Genomic DNA, 6,000 nt, shown 5'->3' on the forward strand with positions numbered 1-6,000 from the left:
CAGCTCCATTTTCCAGTATCAGGACACCAAGTCCCACTTGTCTGACTCAGAAACCCTTTGAGCAGGGGAAGTTGGAAGAGCCTTTAGGATAGAAGCCCTCCCACATTGCTTGCACAGATACACATCTGATCTTACCTTTCATCTGAAAAAATCTCCAAGGCAAAGGGAAACAGAAACACCATTTAATTTAACGAGGTAACGCTTTACAAGCTGAAATGCAGTCTCATCCCACTAGAGGGTGGTCTGGTCACCTTCATGTTACAGCTGAGGCGCATAGGCAAAGTCCTTTCAAGAAGCCTATGTCCCCTTTATTTAGACTGAGGAACATCAAAGTATTCCTGTTCTGAGTTTTTCCAAGTGTCTTATGTCCCATCATCAACACTGAACCTACCCTCTAATTTAAACACATAAACACATTGCGCCCTTCACTAAAGATCTGACACTTTACAAATATTAGCATGCTCTGAACTATTCTATGAATGCTACAAATGTATATATATATAAAACAGCAAAGTGAGGCTTACTGTTAAAGAGGAATGTGCTTAGTTTGATATGACTTTGAAATCTTTAAAATCTGCTTATGTAGCTGATGTTTTCTTCACATCATTTTCACAGGAAGCTGAATTATTACAAGTAAAACAAGGCAAATTCTTTCATATGACATAGCCTGTGGCTTGACTGTCTGTTATAGTGGAACAAAAAAGGGCTGTCAGACAAAAGGTGTACTGGTAACTCCACTTGGTTTGGGAGAACCTGTTGTTAAACTCACCAGCCAGTTCTCGGACCAGCTCTGCAAAACTCTCCAGTATTGTCTCCCTCCACTGAGCCACCTTCTCCTCGCTGTGCCCTGCCTCCTCTACTCGCCTTCCTGAGTACGGCCTGCTCCTCCAGCTCTTGTTCCTCCTCACTTTTCTGCCCAGATTCAAATGCAGACATCCTCTTCTCCAGGCTTGATGGTCCAACTTTCAAAATTGTCTTCTAGTGGTTTATCAGTATTCACTAGTATATCAGCTTCTTTAAAGAGTCCTCAGAAAAGCAGTGCTTCTTCATCTCGTTTCTGTTACTTGACTTTTGAGATGGATGTTATGAGCACTGAGAAAAGGTAGTTTCAACCTGCTTTCYAGTTCACGTTGCTTCTGATGACAAGAAACCCTTGAGGACCCTTTCAAGGAAAATAAAGATGACACCTTATTTTATGGAACTGAAGCCACAGCAAGTGTCAACTCAAATGACACACGTTTCAATATAAATTTCGCAGAGCTTTTAGAGAATTTCAGCAAAATGTTCCAACATCTTGGTCCCTATTTCAATGTCTACAACCATGGGAATATTCTCTTTTACTCTCAGGAGAGAGGGTACACAGATAAAATCAAAAAGGGATAAAACCAGTTTGTGTACCTATGCGAAAATTTTTCTCTTAGGAGCTTTTGTCCAAAACTGGATTAGGTTATAGATTCTTTTGCTCTGATCAGGTTTCCCTTTATTGCCTCATTTTCCTAAGCACTTTTTTCAGATTTAGTAGTGAGTAAATGAATGACTTAGTCTCAAAAATATGTGGTGGCAGGTATTTTCTGTCACAAAACTGGTCATGTCTAAGGATGTTCTGGCATGGGTATAAGCCCAAGGGAAAAGTGTGCAGGCTTTGTGAGCAAATCAGGCCACAATTCAGGAAAAAAAAGGAAAGTCAAGTGACTGGGGAAAAATACACTTCATTTGCACAAGTTCACTTTCTCATCCCTTACAAGAGCCATTATTGGCCTATTTGAGTTTTGTCTGTTTCATACAGTTCAGATAGCAAAAACGTTAAATATTACAGAATTCATTATTAACCTCATGGCGTTTGAATCATGTCAACAAATACGACCCAGCTGTCAATGATAATCAAGAGTATCTTCAGCTGTGAGTTTGGATCTGAATCACAACAATACAAGACAATCTGTTCTGATGCAATAAAATGAATTATTACATCATTCGTCTGCTCTGTATAAACACAACATGGCAAAAGAATAAACTCTTTTCTCTTCATAAATTCTTTACACTTCAGTGTCTTGAGAGTTATATAGGACGTGGCATAGCAGTTAGCTCCTGTAATGGGGAAGACAGCGATATTGATGGGAAGTGCGACACTCGTGAAAAGCTTTTGCCTCCCTGTGCTCCTTTTTGGTGGGAGCGAAGTTTTGGAGAGTGGTATAATCTCTAATAAGCAAGCATTATATACTTGACCATTAGGATCCATTATCAGGGCTGTCCTCCATAATTTGTTCAAACATCTGGATACCACTGTTAAATAGGTTCAGGGAGAAACATGTGGTCCTCATTTAAAATGTTGCAAACACTATCATAATGTAGACTGTGAAATTTTAAGTAAGACAGTACTACTGTTTTGATTATACTCTAAGATAGAAAATAAAAGTGAACAGCACTCTAAACAATGTAAAGCTGCGTGAACACCAGTCTCCTTTAATAGGCATCTCTATGGTAGATAAATCATTAACATTTTTTTTAATAACAGAACTTACCAAGCAAGGCACTGATTTTGTTTTCTCTTTCTGATGTGAAATTTATAAGCAGGAAAGGAAGGAAAGAAGGAAGGAGAAAAAAGAGAGAGAGCAAAAAATTACAGATACATCCTAAATACAGTTAAAATTAACAAGGCTTTCGTTTGAATGCCATGTTTCACAATCCAGGGCTCCATGTTGCCATTCTTCTGTAACCCTAATTAATTAGGTATTGACTTGTTTTTTCATTCAATTAAAGTATAATTAAATGGCAGTGGTCTGTCTCTGAAAAACAGATGAAAAGGTTCTGGTAAGAATCCCTAGGTTAATCCAGCTGCTTAAAATGTGTGTTGTATTTGACCATTTGCCAAGAGAGTCTGTGAATACATGAGCCAGCTGGCATGGGGAGGGCTGGTGGGAACCTGTCAGCTGTTTAGGACAATGGCTGAACCTTTTTTTACGTACTCAGTTTTTAAAATATCTAAAAATGAGACACCCTACCTTGGCAGCCCAGCAATTATGCCAGTAATGAAATCTTAAGAATTTTGTTCCTCTTAAAATATGAGTTCTGAATCATATTCTGTGAACCACTGAACCAAGCAGCTTATTTAGATTACTGTTAAATGTCTGGCAAAGAGAAACAATACATCAAAGCCTTATTTTTGCAACGATGGAGCCCAAGTTTGCGATTTTGACAAATATGGCTATTCAGAAGAAAAAAAAAAGTACGCTGACGTGCTGAACAGCGTTGCGTCACCAGGTGCACTTTGGACCTGCCAGGATTCCAGCCTTGGACCTACCYTTCAGGGCAGCCCCCGTGGCTCCAGCTGGCTTCGGGAGGACCCGCAGGTGCTCAGTTTGCCGGACCATGAGCCACAAGCACACGCCGGCGAGCAGTTGCTCTTGCATGCACTGTTGCCGGCTCTGGCCACACGTCGTATCAGCTTAAGTGAGAGCTTTGCAAGCAAACCCTTAATGCACCATTTCCTCCTAAGTATTTTAGACAGAAAAAATTAGCCAGTGACCCTGGCATTTTAAAAAACACTCTTTCCCTCCTTATGTTTTCACTGTTCAGTGAATTGAAATGATTACAGACAGGCGTGATTTCTGGAGAGCTTAGACAACAGCGAATGGCTCTTTAAAAGCCGGGCCGGGTGCGTGTGTGTGTGTGGAGGATGGGGTGTCTGTGTACCAGGTGTCTCTACGAAACTTGCCATGCTAACAAGAATCTTGCAACAGGCTGTTACTTTGATTTTTTCCACCTGGTGCTTGCTGCAGCAACATGTCTGCCTCACCATGTGAGTTATCTGAGAAGCTGTCAAAAGGCAGGGAAGATATGGGAAGTTTTCAAAAACCTGGCAGAGCCTGCCTTCTCAGTGGTAACACTTTATGACACTTTTATTTTCAATCCCAAACCTCAGATGCTTGATTTTCTTTCCACTGAGGGAGACAAAAGCCCGTCAGCCCTGGTTCTATTTTCTGCAGGGGTTTCCTGTTGTTCAGTCCTAGGTTTCTCCTTAGGTTCCAGGCTGTTGCCCACAAATGAGGAATGACCTTGCTGTTTGTGCCGAAAAAGAGAAATATAAAATATAAACACCTCCATAAGCATTTGGAAGACAAGATAAAGCAAAATTCTCTAATCTATTTCTGAAAGTTTAAGGTATCTGAGTCATTCCATATTCACCACTTTTACTGAGCTGTGGCCTTTGCTATTCCCAGAAAATAGTAAAAACTGAAATGCAAATACTAGCTAGGAAATGAACACAAAGAGGACGATGCTGAGGCCACAAAATCCAGCGAAGGAGAGCAGAGAAATGCCAGACTTTGGATATCAGCATCTTTCAAACTTGCAGGAGGATTTGCAAGCCTCAGAGTCTGGCCATGTGTCCAAACTGTACCAGCAACTGCAATTAAAAATTATTCTCCTTCTGTACAAATTTTGCTGGATTTCCATTGACCAGCAGAGCTGGTCAGTATTACTGTTGTGTGTGCCAGAATATGATCCCTAATGGTGCTGACACTGCTTTGCTCTTCTTTGTTCTAATCCATAAGACTTTTTTTTTCCTCCACAGGATTTTTTTCAAACATAGGATTCCATTTCTAACATACAATCTCCTTTTTCAGGGCAGAGACTGGAAAGTATTCTGGGAATGAGGAAACAGCTTGATATTTCTTTTTCTCCTCATTATCCAACTCTGTATTATCTGCTTCATGCCTCCAAATCCAGCACTGATTGCAGAATTATTGGTTTCCAGCATTTCAATAATTCTTAGCAAAACTAGCTTGGGAGCCTCAGAAAGAAAACTGGCAGGATTTCTTTTTGCACTGGCACCATAAGTTGTCAGAGAAAGCACTTCTCACACGCACACTTCCAAGTACCCAGGGTAGACCAGAGAGGAGTATTACCATCCAATTGCTTCTTAAATTGCCCACATCTCAGTTTATCCCCTTTAAAGCCCTCTCTGATTCTGGCACCCCTAAACTCCCAAGGGGCCTCTTGCAGTCATTTGTGTGCACAAAGACCATGCAGGTCCACCGCAGCTCACCACCCCACACCTCCACAGAGATGTGCCATACACAGTGCATCCAACATTGCAGGACATGTGGTAGGGGAAGGAAGGTGACCATATCCCACTCCATTCTGTACACATCTTCAAGCTGATACAGTACAACAAATGTGTTTCCTTTCAAATCTCTCCATCGCATGCTTTGGTTTAAAATTTGAAAGGAGATATTTCACCTTCCAGGAGACTATTCTAAATGTGAAGCTGTGAGAGAATCTGAGGTGACCTGCTCCACTCTTCTGCCTAAGATGCAGAGATACTGAAATATTCAATGGGTCAGCAGGGAGACTGAAAATACCCTTCTATTACCCAGTGTTTTCTGGAAGTATGTGGAAGGTTCAACTCTTTGCACCAATGATTGCTTGAATCAAATATTTTAACTGTTTTTTCCAAAGAGATATTTCTTCATACATGATCTTAATACATATGTAACTTTTTTAATGCTAGATAATAGAGAAAAGTGTTTTCTTTGGAGCTGAACAAAACTATTCATGTTAATTTAACCCAAAATTTGAGAGTTTTCTTGTATTTTATTTTGATTCTATGGAAAAATATAATTTCTCTCATTGTGTGAGCCAAATTCTTTTTTTCATTTATCTCTCAGGTCAGATACTGAATTAAAGCAATCATCTTTCAYCCAGGTCTCAAGGCTATGGCCAGACTGAGGGCCCAAGGAGCGAATCTGATTTCACCCTGCAGCAAACTCCTGACCCCAGCATTGGGGTAATAATACCCGGAAGCCTGTGCAGTTCTGGGGCAGGGGCAGGAGCTAGACACCAGAGCCTACAACAGGGACAAATCCCCCTAGCGGGATCCAGGACTCCAAAAATTCCAGGCTCTTTTTTGCAGACCTGAGAATCTGAATTTAGKTCAGCAGGCCTCATCTCCTGCCTCTGCAGTGGGGAACTAGAAATCCCTGGGGACTCCAGGACTTTCAC

This window comes from Rhea americana, unplaced genomic scaffold (assembly GCF_003343005.1).
Source record: "Rhea americana isolate MKP2758 unplaced genomic scaffold, rheAme1 scaffold_71, whole genome shotgun sequence".
NCBI lineage: Eukaryota > Metazoa > Chordata > Aves > Rheiformes > Rheidae > Rhea > Rhea americana.